Below are 17,453 nucleotides of genomic sequence, written 5' to 3' on the forward strand. Positions count from 1 at the left end.
TTTGCCTCTGTCTCCAGAAGCTGGAATATCTCTGCCCAGTCCAAAATTCAAGCATATGCACAAAAGGTTGTACCACATGACCTCCGTCCTGGTCACTTTTATAGTCTAAAAGGAAGTTGATCTGCTTATGCCTGGCACAGTTTCCCCTAGCCATTGTGGCAGCCGAGGTGATTATTTTTTAATGTCCAATCAATTAACTCCTGAATGGTTCATTCTTCAATTTGGATGAGATAGGGTGGAAACTTTACACATCTCCAGGGAGTTCATTATCTTTTCGGGCCTCAGAGACCTTAAAACTCCATAAAGTGGACTGTGGCTCTACCAATACACATTGGAAGCCATTTTAAGTCAGTGTCTTTGTGTGCCAGTGAAATGTTGCATTAAAACAATTTAATATGAGAAACCAGCTGACGAGATATCAGATTAATTCCATATAGTGCATCTTCATGACACTATCATGCCACCTTACATTTTCAATCAGCAAGCATGCACACAGGGCACCAGTCATCATGAGGAGCTGGCAGAAAATGATGAATAATGGCTTCTCTTGTGTAAAGGGAACAGAAAAAAGGAAACGTTTGTGATGGGAGATAAATTGGAGGGGTCCATGGTTCACCTCTGCAACACAATGCAGGAGATATGGCAAGCCATGAAGACGATTCAGGTGAACATGGCAGACAGATTTCCATTCCAACAAGATGTAAGGCGGAAGTTCCAAGAAAGAATCCCCCCCCCCCCCCATCCCCCGAGTGACATCCATAGCCACTTCCCTGGATTCCTGTTGAAGCATCCTGAACTCAGGGTTTTTGTGATATAATTGGGGGATAATTCAGTCTGTTCCCATGCAGGCAATTATGTTTTCACACTGGTTTATGGGGGTGTATAGTTTTCCTTTTGGAATGGTGTGAGCAGTCAAGTGAAACCCCAGTGAGAATAAGTAGCCCAGTCTTTGTATAACAATTATTATAGACTATTTATTAAATTAAAGAGAAATAAGATGAAGACAGGACTATGCTACATTGACCGTTTTTTAAATTCGGATATGGGATATGGGCTCTATCTGGGTCAAAATGTATTGCCCATCCTGAGGGCAATTAAAAATCAACCACACTGCTGCATGTAGGCCAGACCGGGTAAGGTTGGCAGATTTCCTTCCCTTAAGGACATTGGTGAACTAGATGAGATTTTACAAATACAAATAGCTTCTATTTTTTTAAAAATTCCAATTAAGCGGCAATTTAGTATGGCTAATCCACCTATCCTGCACATCTTTGGGTTCAACAATGGTTGACTATTTAACTTTTCAATTCCAGGTTTTTAAAAAATTCAAATTTCACCCTCTGCCATGGTGGGATTCGAACCGGAGTCCCCAGAGCATTAGCCTGGGTCTCTGAATTATGAGTCGAGCAAAATCACCACTACGCCACTGCCTCCCTCGCCACTGCCTCCCTTATTAGTTAAATATATGAATTACTAATTACACATACAGTTTATATGAAATGAATTGAAAATCGCTTATGGTCACGAGTAGGCTTCAATTAAGTTACTGTGAAAAGCCCCTAGTCACCACATTCCGGCGCCTGTTCAGGGAGGCTGGTACGGGCCTGCCTCGGTCTGCTTTAAAAGCCAGCGATTTAGCCCAGTGTGCTAAACCAACCAATATAGAATGTACCCCCGATCTAAAATATATCTATGATCACTCAAATCCTCAACTCCTCTCCATTCCCCAAACAACATCTGAAGGAAATAAATCTGGAAGTCAAGTCCAGTTTATAATTACCACACGGTACAGGGTTGGGGATCAAATCTGGGAAACGTCTTTTCCTGGTCCAGCGAAGATATTTAAACTCCCCAAATATTTAAACTTACAAAGTTTTCTGCATTGCCTTAGCTCTAAGACGTAGAGTCTGTTCAGATGTAAAACTGGTCCTCTCGGCTTTTAGATGTAACACTGATCTTCAGGCTGCTAGATGTAAATTGGCCTACCTTACTTCTGGCAATTAAACCACTGTTCCCATTTGATTCTGTATTCTCTGCATTTGGCTGTTTGCCCCCTCACGTTGCTTGACTCGAGAAATTAACATGTGTATACCTCACAGCATAGATTGGGTGGCACAGTAGCACAGTGGTTAGCACTGTTGCGCCACAGCGCCAGGGACCCGGGATCGATTCCCGGCTTGGGTCACTGTGCGGAGCTGCATGTTCTCCTCGTGTCCGCGTGGATTTCCTCCGGGTGCTCCGGTTTCCTCCCGAAAGATCTGCTTGTTAGGTGAATTGGACATTCTGAATTCTCCCTCAGTGTACCTGAACAGGTGCCAGAGTGTGACGACTAGAGGCTTTTCACAGTAACTTCATTGCAGTGTTAATGTAAGTCTACTTGCGACACTAATAAAGATTATTAAATCACTGATCTCCCAATGGTCTCGGTAAGCTGTTTCTACTAATAGGCGATTCACATCTGATTCTATCCCTGTGCTCCTAATCTCGTTACTGGGAAAGACGCATTCCATCCAGCCTTTTACATACTGACTACTGCTGTCGTGAGGCAGAGTTATACCTGTTGCTGGGTAGATTGCATTCTATTATGCCCTGTTAAATTCATTTTACTGCTGGTACTAGGCAAATCCATGATACTCATTGAATACACTGTGATAGCCTTGAACGGCCTTTACAATCTCTGATAGTCTGTTAGTTCATAGCATCTACCTAAGTATCTGGAGTAGTCTATCAATACTAAGATCTTTCTAACTGTATTATCGTAGTGTGCTAACGAAAATGTATGATTTCATAGTTGCACTATGACATCCTCTTTGATGATTACAGCAAGGTGCAGTTAAGTCAATACCCCAACAGGGGAATTTGTGGTATAAATATTGACAGAATCTGGATTTGTTCATGTCAGATGTTTCAAGTGAGCCACATTTTGGCATCTGGTACTTCTCTTCAACAACAACTTGTACTGATACAGCATCTTTAACAGAATGAAACTTCCCAGGTTTCTGCACAGTAGCGTTAATAATCAGGGTTTGACACTGAGCCACATTAGGAGATACTAAGGCAGATACCCTAAAGCTTAATCAAAGGAGTAGGTTTATTGTCTTAAAGGAATAAAATCGCGTAGAGAGGTTTAGGGAGGGAGCACAAGAACATAAGGCTTTGACACCTAAAGACATGGCCACCAATAGTGGAGTGATTAAAATCAAGGATATTCGAGATGAACACCGGGTCACCTGGCACAAACTGTCGCATCAGCCGATGCTGAAAAAGGCCGTGCCCCTGCCATTCTTGAGTGCGGTGTACTTTTACACCAATATCTGGGAAAACCATGCTAAGGCGGGTACAAAGTCTCTGGCCCATTTGGAGTTAGCCCATTAGCGGGAGCTACCCAGTCACTGCATGTGGAGTGGTCCTGTGCGAAAACAAAAACGAGCCAGTCTAGTGTCCATAGACCCGGAAGACTGTTTGCTTAGGCCTCGTTGAAGATGGATACAGAACTGGCTAGGTCATAGAAAACAGAGAGTAGCAATGGAAGGGTGCTTTTCTGATTGGAGGGCTGTGACTAGTGGTGTTCCGCAGGGTTCGGTGCTGAGACCTTTGCTGTTTGTAGTATATATAAATGATTTGGAGGAAAATGTAACTGGTCTGATTAGTAAATTTGCGGACGACACAAAGGTTGGTGGACTTACGGATAGCGCTGAGGACTGTCAGAGGATACAGCAGGATTTAAATCATTTGGAGACTTGGGCGGAGAGATGGTAAATGTGAGGTAATGCATTTTGGAAGGTCTAACAGACGTAGGGAATATACAGTGAATGGTAGAACCCTCGAGAGTATTGACAGTCAGAGAGGTCTTGGTGTACAGGTCCACAGATCATTGAAAGGGGCATGCTTGCCTTCATTGGCCGGGGCAAGTCATGTTGCAGCTGTATAGAACCTTAGGCCACACTTGGAGTATAGTTTTCAATTCTGGTCACCACACTACCAGAAGGATGTGGAGGCTTTAGAGAGGGTGCAAAAGAGATCTACCAGGATGTCGCCTGGTTATGGAGCGCATTCGCTATGAGGAGAGGTTGAATAAACTTGGCTTGTTCTCACTGGAATGAAGGAGGTTGAGGGGCGACCTGACAGATATAAACAAAATTATGAGGGTCATAGACAGAGTGAATAGTCAGAGACTTTTTCCCAGGGTAGAGTGGTCAGTTACTAGGGGGCATAGGTTTAAGGTGCGAGGGGCAAGGTTTAGAGGAGATATACGAGGCAAGTTTTTTACACAGAGGGTAGTGGGTGCCTGGAACTCACTGCTGGAGGAGGTGGTGGAAGCAGGGACAATAGTGATGTTTAAGGGGCATCTTGACAAATACATGAATAGAATGGGAATAAAGGGATATGGACCCCCAAAGTGTCGAAGATTTTAGTTTATACGGGCAGCATGGTTGGTGCAGGCTTAGAGGGCCGAAGGTCCTGTTCCTGTGCTGTACTTTTCTTTGTTCTTTGTTTGTTCAAATCCTTTAGTATCAGCTCCTGTCCTTTTTGCGGGACAATCACACACGTCCCCCACAAGAGGATTCCGTCTTCCACGCTAAATTCTGACAGCTTGGAGGACAATGGCCGCAACCCGCCTGGAAGCTGTCTATGCTGCCCACGATACAGGACTATGTGCCAAACCTTTGACAGGACTGGATCCACCTGGGTCCACTCACGAATCTGTGATGCTGTGACAGGCAAAGAGTCCATAAAATTTAGGGTTGCAACCATCTCACTGGTCGTGGGAGTCGACATGGGGCCGGTCGACAAAGGCAATCGGCTCAGTACGTCGGCATTCCCTATCTGGGTCCCTGGTTTATGCTCCAGAGAATACTCATAGGCAGCGAGCAACGAAGCCCAGCGCTGGATCCGTGCAGAAGCAATGGGTGGAATTGGCTTATCCTCTCGGTAAAGTCCAAGCAGAGACTTATGATCAGTCACGATAGTGAAGTGGCGGCCATAAACATACTGGTGGAAGCGTTTCACCGCAAAGACCACCACCAAGCTCTCCTTCTCGATCTGCACGCACTTGTTTTCCGCTGCAGTCAATGTGCGGGAGGCGAAAGCTATCGGCCACTCGGCTCTGTTCTCCATCTTGCGGGACAGGACGGCGCCAATACCATTTGGGGATGCATCACACATTGTAGCCATCTGGGATGGCCACTCACAAAGGGAAATATGGCCACTTGCAAAGAATCAAGGGAAATATGGCCAATGCAGGATCCAGACGAACTCAGGGCTTAAGTGCATATTTGCCGCCACTAGAGAACCAGACACTATCGAAACCCCCAGCCGATTTACATTCTAACGGCCATTTCTCAGGACAAAAAGACTTGTACTCAGGTATCAGATACAGATCCAGACACATCGACGCCACTCCCTTCACCCAGGAAGCCCAAACAGTCTGTGGTAGTCACCACTGATGCATATATTGTATATATAGGTGCTTTACGGTAAGGCCCCTGTACTACAGGTACGGGGTTAGATCCCTGCCTGCTGGCTCCGCCCAGTAGGCAGAGTATAAATATGTGTGCTCCCCGTACAGCAGCCATTTCGTCAGCTGCTGTAGGAGGCCACACATCTCTGTGTAATAAAGCCTCGATTACATCCTACTCTTGTCTTTGCGTAATTGATAGTGCATCAATTTATAACACTGAGATGGACATCCGCATCAAGCCGGATCGCCTGTGATGTGTTAAGTGAATTAGTTCAACGTTGACTGCAACTGGATGCAGTGAAACTAGAATCAGGCTTCCGACACAGGAGATGGTCAAACACAGTTTTATTGAACTTGCTGATTGCTGTCCATAATCTGCTGTGGATTGACACTCTATTAATCTAACTGATAACCTCCTACTGGTTTGACCAGACTAGCTCTCTACCACATGGAGATAATGCTCACTGGCTTGAGCACTCTAACTATCTCAGTAGCTGTGTCCTGTGAGAGAGAGGGAGAGTCTTAATGCCCTGTGGGCTTTATAATGGTGGTGTCTGGTGATTGGTTGTTCTGTGTCGTATGTGTTCATTGGTCATCCTGTGTGTCAATCACTGCCTGTCTGCATCTCATTATATACATGAATGGATATTATGACAACCTGCAGCTGAATCCTCAAGCAGACAACGCCAAAAAGGACTTTGAACATTGGCTAGCCTGTTTTGAAGCGTATATCGGGTCTGCGCCAGACACAATCCCAGAAGCACAGAAGCTCCAGATCCTTCACACGCGGCTGAGCTCCAACGTCTTTCCACTTGTCCAGGACGTACCGACTTACGCAGAGGCCATGGCGCTACTTACTGAAGGAAAACTGCACTCAGCGGACCAACAAAATCTACGGCAGGCACCTCCTCTCCACGCGGCACCAACTTCCTGGAGAGTCGGTGGAAGATTTCTGGTGTGCCCTGCTAGCCCTAGTTAGTGACTGTGACTGTCAGGCCGTTTCGGCCACGGAACACGCAAATTTGCTAATGAGAGACGCATTTGTTACAGGCATAGGGTCTGACTACATCCGCCAACGCCTCTTAGAAGGGGCTACGCTCGACCTCTAACACTCTCACTTACGGTCGCATCATGCAACATTCAGGCTTATGCCCCAAACCACGCGGCCCACCCCCCCCCCATGCATCATGGACTCCGCAGACGGCCGCCCCATCCTGGACCCCATCAGTGACCGCCCTCAGCCAACCCCACGCCCGTACCGCACAGCAGCCAACCAACCCCAGGGGGCACAAATGCTACTTCTGTGAGCTGTTAAAACACCCCGACAGTGCTGCCCGGCACGGAGCACCCTCTGCAAGGCCTGAGGCAAGAAGGAACATTTTGCTGCAGTGTGCCAGGCCCGCTCAATCGCCGCTATTGTCCCAGCACCCCCCACGTGCGGCCAGTGGGTGCCACCATCTTCCCCTCCTTGGACCACGTGCGGCCAGTGGGCGCCACCATCTCGTCCCTCCCAGGACCAACGGGCGCCACCATCTTGCCTTCCTCACCACACATACAGCCCCAGGGCGCCGCCATCTTGCATCCCCCCACGACATGTGAGACCCGTGGGTGCCGCCATCTTACCCGACTCAGGAACCCTGCCCGTCGGGCACCTCATCAGGCCGCTCATCGCCTGCAACCGCCGCCGACCAGCCGCGTCTTGCCTTGGTCACGATTGACCAGTCTCGACCACACAACCTCGCGACCGCTTCAACTAAAGTGAAGGTCAAGTGAAGGTTATGTTGCAATTGTATAAGGTGTTAGTGAGGCCACACCTGGAGTATTGTGTTCAGTTTTGGTCTCCTTACTTGAGAAAGGACGTACTGGCGCTGGAGGGTGTGCAGAGGAGATTCACTAGGTTAATCCCAGAGCTGAAGGGGTTGGATTATGAGGAGAGGTTGAGTAGACTGGGACTGTACTCGTTGGAATTTAGAAGGATGAGGGGGGATCTTATAGAAACATTTAAAATTATGAAGGGAATAGATAGGATAGATGCGGGCAGGTTGTTTCCACTGGCGGGTGAAAGCAGAGGTAGGGGACATAGCCTCAAAATAAGGGGAAGTAGATTTAGGACTGAGTTTAGGAGGAACTTCTTCACCCAAAGGGTTGTGAATCTATGGAATTCCTTGCCCAGTGAAGCAGTTGAGGCTCCTTCATTACATGTTTTTAAGGTAAAGCTAGGTAGTTTTTTGAAGAATAAAGGGATTAAGGGTTATGGTGTTCGGGCCGGAAAGTGGAGCTGAGTCCACAAAAGATCAGCCATGATCTCATTGAATGGCGGAGCAGGCTCGAGGGGCCAGATGGCCTACTCCTGCTCCTAGTTCTTATGTTCTTATGTTCAACGGGCACGAGGTCTCCTGCCTGCTGGTCTCTGGGAGCATTGAGAGCTTCATTTACCCCGATACGGTAAGGCGCTGCTCCCTCGCGGTACACCCCGCTAACCAGAGAATCTCCCTGGCCTCCAGATCCCAATCCGTGGCGATCCGGGGGTACTGCATCACCACACTCACTGTCAGGGCGTGGAGTTCAGCGACTTCCGCCTCTACGTCCTCCCCAACCTCTGCGCTGCCTTGCTACTCGGCCTGGACTTCCAGTGCAACCTCCAGAGCCTAACCCTGAAATTCGGCAGGCCCCGATCACCCCTTACCATGTGCGGCCTCGCGACCCTTAAGGTTGACCCGCCATCTCTTTTTGCAAATCTGACCCCGGATTGCAAACCCATCGCCACCAGGAGTAGACGGTACAGCGCCCAGGACAGGACCTTCATCAGGTCTGAGGTCCAGCGGCTGCTTCGGGAAGGCATCATCGAAGCCAGCAACAGCCCCTGGAGAGCCCGAGTGGTAGTGGTTAAAACTGGGGAGAAAAACAGGATGGTCGTTGACTACCGTCAGACCATCAATTGGTAGACGCAGCTCGACGCGTACCGCCTCCCAAGAATATCTGATATGGTCAATCAGGTTGCACAGTACCGGGTCTTCTCGACAGTGGACCTGAAATCTGCCTACCACCGGCTCCTCATCCGTAAGACGGACCAACCATACACTGCGTTCAAAGCAGACGGCTGCCTTTATCATTTCTTTAGGGTCCGCTTCGGCATCACCAATGGGGTCTTGGTCTTCCAATGGGAGATGGACCGAATGGTTGACTGGTAAGGACTGCGGGCCACCATCCCATACCTGGACAATGTCACCATCTGCGGCCACGATCAGCAGGACCATGACGCCAACCTCCAAATTTCTCCACACCACCACTCTCGTCAACCTCACGTATAACAAGGAGAAGTGTGTATTCAGCACGATCCGCTTAGCCATCCTCGGCTATGTGGTCCAGAATGGAGTTCTGGGGCCCGACCCAGATCGCATGGGACCCCTCATGGAATTCCCCCTTCCCCACTGCCCCAAGGCCCTCAAACGATGCCTGGGGTGCTTTTTGTATTACGCCCTGTGGGTCCCAAACTATGCGGACAAGGCCCGCCCACTCATTCAATCCACTGTTTTTCCCCTGATGGCCGAGGCTCACCAGGCCTTCAACCATATCGAGGCCGACATCGCCAAGGCCGCGATGCACGCGATTCATCAGATGTCGCTCTGGCCGCCACCCTCAACCAGGCAGGCAAGCCCATGGCATTCTTTTCTTGCACCCTCCATGCCTCCGAAATTCTGCACTCCTCTGTCGAAAAGGAGGCCCAAGCCATCGTTGAAGCTGTGCGGCATTGGAGGCATTATCTGGCCGGAAGGTGATTCACTCTCCTCACAGACCAATGGTCGGTTGCCTTCATGTTTAACAACACACAGCGGGGCAAGATCGAAAACGATAAAATCTTGAGGTGGAGGATCGAGCTCCCCACCTACAACTACGAGATTTTGCATCACCCCAGTAAGCTCAACGAGCCCCCCGATGCCATATCCCGAGGTACATGTGCCAGCGCACAAGTGGACCAACTCCGGCCCCTGTACGACAACCTCTGTCACCCAGGGGCCACCCGTTTTTACCATTTCATCAAGACCCGCAACCTGCCCTACTCCATCGAGGAAGTCAGGGCGATCACCAAAGACTGCCAGGTCTGTGCGGAGTGCAAGCCGCACTTCTACCGGCCAGACCGTGCGCACCTGGTGAAGGCCTCCCGCCCCTTTGAATGCCTCAGCATGGATTTCAAAGAGCCCCTCCCCTCCACCGACTGGAACACGTACTTTCTCAGTGTGGTTGATGAATATCCCCGATTCCCCTTTGCCGCCCCATGCCCCAACATGACGTCTGCCACCGTCATCAAAGCCCTCAACACCATCTTCGCTCTGTTCGGCTTCCCTGCCTACGTCCACAGTGACCGGGGTTCCTCATTCATGAGCGATGAGCTGCGCCAGTACCTGCTCAACAGGGGCATTGCCTCGAGCAGGACGACCAGCTACAATCCCAGGGGAAACGGGCAGGTGGAACTGGAGAATGGGACGGTCTGGAGGGCCGTCCAGCTGGCTCTACGGTCCAGAAATCTCCCGGCCTCCCGCTGGCAGGAGATCCTCCCCGATGCACTTCACTCCATTTGGTCGATCCTGTGCACCGCGACTAATGAATCCCCCATGAACATCTCTTTGTCTTCCCTAGGAAGTCCACCTCCGGGAATTCGCTCCCGACATGGCTGGCAGCTCCAGGACCCGTTCTCCTCCGTAGACACGTTCAACTCCACAAGGCGGACCCATTGGTTGAGAGGGTACAGCTACTTCACGCCAACCCGCAGTACGCTTACGTAGCGTACCCCGACGGCCGCCAAGACACAGTCTCCCTCAGGGACCTGGCACCAGCTGGTTCCACACAACCCCCCCCCTCTGCCCCAGCGCCACCCTCCCTTCCCCAGGCACACCCCACCGCAGCGCCCATTCCGGAACAATCCGTCCACCCCTTGCTCCCACCCGGGGATGAAGAGGATTTCGACACGCTCCCGGAATCACCGAAGACCAAGCCGTCACCTGAGTCCCCACCAGCACTGCGGCGCTCTCGACAACAGATCAAGGCACCGGACCACCTGAATTTGTAATATTATCTGTAATTTTAAACGCAACTTTCTGTATATAGTTCTCCACCACCCCCGCTGGACTAATTTTTTTAACAGGGGGTGAATGTGGTAGTCGCCACTGATGTATATATTGTGTATATAGATGCTTTATGGTAAGGCTCCTGTACTACAGGTACGGGGTTAGATCCCTGCCTGCTGGCTCCGCCCAGTAGGTGAAGTATAAATATGTGTGCTCCCTGTACAGTTGCCATTTCGTCAGCTGCTGTAGGAGGCCACACATCTCTGTGTAATAATTCCTTGATTACATCCTACTCTCGTCTTTGCATTACAGTCAAGGTCAATGAACATTCAGGACACCCCCAGCCATCAAGGCACCCGTCCCTTTATTGGCTCAAATCGAAGGCAGTAATCGAAGCTTGCCAAATTATTGGGTCCATGGCTAAGGACCGCCCAAAAGAGCGTGAAACCCCCAAAGGATAAAGAGTGACACTGCCATGTGCTCGATCTCTTTTAGCCCTGGCACACTGGCACTCTTCGTCCCGGCCTTTACCTGAAGCCAACTGCAGCACCACGACCAGGAACAAGTTCAATATCAACGATCGCTACCAGATGGATAAGCCCATCAGAACCGAAGTTACTTCTCCTGACCCAACCACTCCAGATCCGAACAAAGGCCTTGTTCCTCTGCCAAAGCCTGGTGCCTGAAGTTAAGCACAGGTTGCTGCAGTGTTAGGTAGAATTTAGCTCGTCGTGTTTTAATGTTGCATGTGTGAGTTGGGTACGTAAGCCTCCTAATCACCCCAATCACCCCAAAAAGGCCCACAGGCGGTGTGCAAAATGATCACCTGCAATTCGTTTTCAGTGATGTTATTTGCCGGAAGTAGTAGCATCCGTTGTGCGTACTGGTTCCAACTCTCCAGCATCAAAGACATCCAAATGTCCATAAAGAGGCATGGTACAACAGAAAATAAACTTCCAACCAGTATCTAACAAAAACCCAGGGAGGTGGCTTCAGCAGCGTAGACAGCTATCCACTTTAACCTCGTCGCCAGTTTTGTGACAGTTCTATTCATGCAGGTGACTGCTAATGATTTCTCCACCCTCATTCATTGGGGAAGCTCATACACACTAAGGATTGTGGGATTGCCATTAGTCACCAGCCAATAGCAATCAGGCAGGTTATAACGTTTCTAGAATCCCCTCCCTCAGCCATTCGTCCTTTTCTAACCTCTCGCTCCTGTTATAGAACATAGAACATAGAACGTACAGTGCAGAAGGAGGCCATTCGGCCCATCGATTCTGCAGTGACCCACTTACGCCCTCACTTCCACCCTATCCCTGGCACCCAATAACCCCTCCTAACTTTTTTGGTCACTAAGGGCAATTTATCATGGCCAATCCGCCTAACCTGCACGTCTTTGGACAGTGGGAGGAAACCAGAGCACACGGAGGAAACCCACGCACACACGGGGAGAACGTGCAAACTCCGCACAGACAATGACCCAGCGGGGAATCAAACCTGCAATCCTAGCTCTGTGAAGCCACACTTCTACCCACTTGTGCTACCATGCTGCCCTTGAAATCATTCCTTTAAAACTGCCCAATGTTTTGTTCACTTACTTATTACACGGTTCAATGTCAAATTTTGTTTGGCAATTCTTTGGCCAAGCACTTAGGGGTGCTTTATGATGCTGAAGGGCCCGGATAAACACATGTGTTGTGTGAGTCAGGAACCTCATTAGTATTTTGTTTGAGGCTTTAATGAGCATAGTGCAGGCTTGGTTTGCATGTCCTCAGCATCTCCTATCCTGTATTATACATTATGTTCAACAAGCTTCAACTGCTGCACCCAATGTGCATCAGCAGTGATGCACTCAGACAACAAGCAGCAAATTATCCTGTTCCGTGATGTAGAAAAAAATAACTAGTTGCAGCACACCAGAAAAAGAAATTGGTCAAAATAGGATAGGTTATATTTATAATACATCACACAGTGAGTTTAGCACTATAAATAATTTGTGAATTGTAAATTATTTAAACAAGTATTGAAAAATAATGACATATGAAATATACTCAAAGATTGCTCCTTATTTCAATCTGATGCCCTCCAACCATATCAGAAATGAAGTGCTGATGTCCTCAAGGATTTTGACCAGTTAGACCGATTCTGCAACTGCCTCATTAGAGCCAGAGCATCTGATATGAATACACCTTGTACAAGTCAGCATGGATTGTGGCTGCTGAAATAAGCCGTATGGGACCATGAGCGGGAGACTTGTATGTTCCACAATCTAAAAATAATTCCCTGCTGGCTAGCTGTGGCAATTTATATTAAATGCAATTATTTTTTGTGTAACTTTAGCAAATTAGACTTTGTGGTGGCATTTTCATTCTGATACTTGGCTGGAGAGATATTCTCACTTGGGTATTGACCTAAGGAAAATTGGGGCCACTTGAGATTCATTAAGACAACATACTGCATTTTAATTAATTCTAGAATAATTAAAATTAGTTGCAAGTATCTTCAGGCCAGTGTCCTATTCAATGGATTAGAGGCAAACATTGATTGTATAAATATCTAACGGTGCAGAGCATGATAGTTCTAGCACGTGGAATTTAGAAGGATCTATTCTAAGGGAAACTTATCAAGAAGGTTGGGGATCATTACCCTGTCCTCCCAAGATATTCAGCCTGGAAAACCTGACTAATAGCTGACAAAATAAGGAGAAAGGCAATGTGTTGCCTCTGCTTAACCAATTGTTTTTTTTGTTGTTTGTTGCGTTCTGTGATACCATATGACAAATATTATTTAACACCGTTTGTTTCATTGTTAAACTGACATGACACTATTCATGCTGGAGGGATTATCCATTGCAATGATCAATCTTTTATTTTCTAATTCAGTGACTTGCAGCAATGCCAATGCATATTTTATTCATTACTACAAAAAATCTGTCAGTTGCTCAGTAGCATTTTATTTACAAAATGCCATATATTTTCTGCTGCTCTAATGTTAAAGTGCATACAAATATCCAAAGTGTATTAGATTGAAAATATTGGGTAAAATCCTTGCTATCTTTCAAATCTGTTGGAGCAATTTTGTACTGTCATGTGAGGGTACCTTTATGTCATGTGAGAGTACCTTTAAGAAATGCATGCTTAAGAAATGTACCTTTAAGAAATGGGTGTTTATCAGTGATGTAGGAGTGTGGGTGGAGCTGGGCTGTCTGCCAGCTTTTGTACTTTTGTTTTAGGCTGTTTGCTGCAGGGTGTGTTTTAGTTTCATTTTCAATGTTGGAGCTAAAGCCAGACCAAGCAGGTGTACTGCTGTTCTCTCTGCCATCAAAAGACTATCTCTTGATCATTTGGTGAATTCAGAATTATAAATGTTTTCAGTAGTGACTAACCTGATGTGCTTCTGTTAAAGGTTTTATTTTTAAGTCATAAGGATGTTAAAGGGAAAGCGTAAAGGATTATTTAGTGTTGTAGTCTTTGGGGGGTTGTATTTGAATTAATGGTTGCTAAGTTGTTCACTGTATGTTTTAAAAAGGTTAACTTGAGTTCATGCAATAAACATTGTTTTGCTTGAAAAAATACTTTTCCATTTCTGTTCTACCACACCTGTAGAGTGGGCCATGTACTCCCCATACTACAATCTACTAAAAGTCGTGGGTCAGGTGAACTCCATGATACACTTTGGGGTTCTCTAAAACCTGGCCCTTAACAGTGTGCACTGCGATTTTAATGACATACCAATGAAGAGTAAAGGTTTTTGTTTGAAATTCTTTTACCTGCACCGTAAAAATATGGTTGGGGTTTATTGAACCAGTTCTACAATAAGCCTACGATTCTTTCACAGTCCTCCTAATGTCCTTTAATAATCCCCAGATGCTTAACACAGTTAAATGAGCCAATAGCTGTGAACATATCTATGACAACAACATGTACAATGGCTTGCATTCAAATAACAGCACAAAACTAAAGAAATGTCCCAAGGCACTTCACAAATTGGCATAAAAGTAGATAACAAATCATGAAGGATGAATTCATGAGGATGGCCGAAAACATGCCCAAAGAATCTAATTTTGAGGAGGTCTTAAAAGGTGGACAGAAAGGTGGAGAGGTTTAAGGGCAGAATTCCAGAGAGTTGGGGTAAGGCAGTTGTGTATTTTTCATAGAATTTACAGTGCAGAAGGAGGCCATTTGGCCCATCGAGTCTACACCGGCTCCTGGAAAGAGCAGCCTACCCAAGGTTAACACCTCCACCCTATCCCCATAACCCAGTAACCCCACCCAACACTAAGGGCAATTTTGGACACTAAGGGCAATTTATCATGTCCAATCCACCTAACTTGCACATCTTTTGGACTGTGGGAGGAAACCAGAGCACCCGGAGGAAACCCACGCACACACGGGGAGGATGTGCAGACTCCGCACAGACAGTGACCCAAGCCAGAATCGAACCTGCGACCCTGGAGCTGTGAAGCGATTGTGCTATCCACAATGCTACCGTATTCTGCCAGTAATGTTGAGGAGAAGGGAAAGGGATGTTGAATAGCTCTGGCTCTGGCTGAGAATTGGATATTCAGAGCTGGAAAATTGCACACTGAGACAGGGGTGGAATCAGCTTGAAAGTGATGATCTGTAACCAAGGCTGAGTGTGGGATAGGAAAAATGCATCCAGGCACAGTAATCACTAGATAACATTTAGGAGTAAAAAGTCTTGCCTAATTTCCCTCCTCCCTTCCTCAGGCATGCAACGGCTGACTTTTACGCCAGCTGCTTTTGCAGCTGAGGTCAATTCAGCACAAGAGCAGGTATCAAATGTGGGACGTGATGTGGCTTAGCGCACCCAGAAATCTATTTTCCCACAAAACCATCAGAGCATTGTTAATTAATAAAATGTGTTGAAACATTCCTGCGATTCAATCTGCCAAAGTCAATATGGGTCACAATGTCAAGTGATTCTGTGCGAAATCAGGATGGATGACTGCAGGCTTAGATTTGGAGAAGGTAGCTGAAGTCAAGTAATTGTCCATAACTCAGTTTAATGGAAATGCAAATATCTTGCCTTTAAATTCTCATTTAGCACCAAATCACTCTCGGCTTTTCATTTTCATGAGCTGCTGCCATGTATCGACTGTCTGTCGTAGTCGGGAGCAAGAACTAGGTTAGCCCTTGAAAACAGGTGCAAGCATTGTGAGGCATGGTTAATATGCACTCATGGAGAGGAATGCAGGCAGCACATCAACTTCATGCTGCCTACTAATTGTAATAATTTCTTCATTCGCCAGTATGTCCCACGCTGCGCATTGCAAATATAAGCACAAGACTGAATAGTGTTACAAATCTGCACTCCTCAAAGACCTGCGGCATGAAAAGCTAAGATGCTCCTCTTAAAGAATATGTGCACTGTGGCGCTGTTCAGCAATGGAATTTGACCTGGAAAATAGAGAACAATGGCTCAGCATGGGAGAGCGTGGGACTCCAGGTTTTCAGATGCAATCCTGGAAGTCTTTGGGGAGGAAATGGAAAGGAGGAGAAGCCATGTATCATTAAGGGCCAGGAACTCTCCAGACATAATAATAATAATAATAATCACTTATTGTCACGACTAGGCTTCAATGAAGTTACTGTGAAAAGCCCCTGGACGCCCCATTTCAGCGTCTGTTTGGGGAGGCTTGTAAGGGAATTGAACCCGCGCTGCTGCCCTTGTTCTGTATTACAAACCAGCTGTTTAGCCCACTGTGCTAAACTAGCCCCTTGATGAGAAGGCAGTGGGAGGAATAGATAGCCATGGAGGTCAATCCACGACCCTTTTTCCAAGTACCTGGATCTAATGCCTGAAGAAGTTTGATGATTTTGCAAGAATAGTCAAGGTCAGTGAATGCATCTTTAAATGGCATATCCTACCAACTACCAGAGTCCAAAGATGTGCGGGTTAGGTGGATTAGCCATGGTAAATTGCCCTTAGGTTAGGTGGGATTACTGGGTTACAGGGAGAGGGTGGAGGCGTCGGCTTAAGTAGGGTGCTCTTTCCAAGAGCCAGTGCAGACTCGATGGGCCAAATGGCCTCCTTCTGTACTGTAAATTCTATGATTCTATGCCAGCCTTAGGATTTCATTTTACAGGGGGAGGAGGAGCGGTTGGCTCGTGCAACCAGAAAGAAGGTTGGCTGAAAGCCATTTCGCTGCTTGCAAGTCCACCCCAAAACTATAATATGTTGCAGGTGTTCTAAGTTGGCTCACTGTGGAACTTGCTGGGCAGGAGGTCCCACCTTGGGGATCTATTAACCGGTGTGATTTTGGAGAGTACCTGCATGTCCAAATTGCCATGGAGAAGATGGTGCTCACCATTATTGTGAGGGCCCTATTTGAGGGAGGGTGTAGGGGGATATCTTTGGAGAGTAGCCCAATGTGCAAAAAGGCATCCCCTGAAAATAGTATCCTGCCCTTCCTTCATGACTTTTTAAAAACTTTAAAAAAAGTAGCCTACTCTCCTGCCCATGCCAACCGTGATATGTTGTGGGCAGTAAATTGTTTACAAGCCAATTGACCCTTATTTTAAAGTATGGCAGGTGGACTGCCGATTTTGGCACTCACCAACTACCATGTTATGGGGTGGAGGGGAGGGATGAGAAGGTGGATGGCTGGGTATCTACCCTATTATATGTGCCCACCTGCTGTAAACACATCCAGAGGGGGCAGGTAAAATCCAGCTCTTAGACACTGCTCAATGCATCTCACCTCCATTGCTCACCTACCAGCAATCTTCATCAATCACTTAAAATCAAATGCTTCACTTCACCCTCGCACAGCTTGCATTATTGCAAGCCTCAAACCTGCATCTCAGCTTGCATACATTGGCAATATTCACGCATGGCAGCCATATTTGCCAGTAACTTACACAGATTTTTCCTCTTGCAGGAGAAGGTGGTGCACAGCT

This window comes from Scyliorhinus canicula, chromosome 6, assembly GCF_902713615.1.
Source record: "Scyliorhinus canicula chromosome 6, sScyCan1.1, whole genome shotgun sequence".
Classification (NCBI taxonomy): Eukaryota; Metazoa; Chordata; class Chondrichthyes; order Carcharhiniformes; family Scyliorhinidae; genus Scyliorhinus; species Scyliorhinus canicula.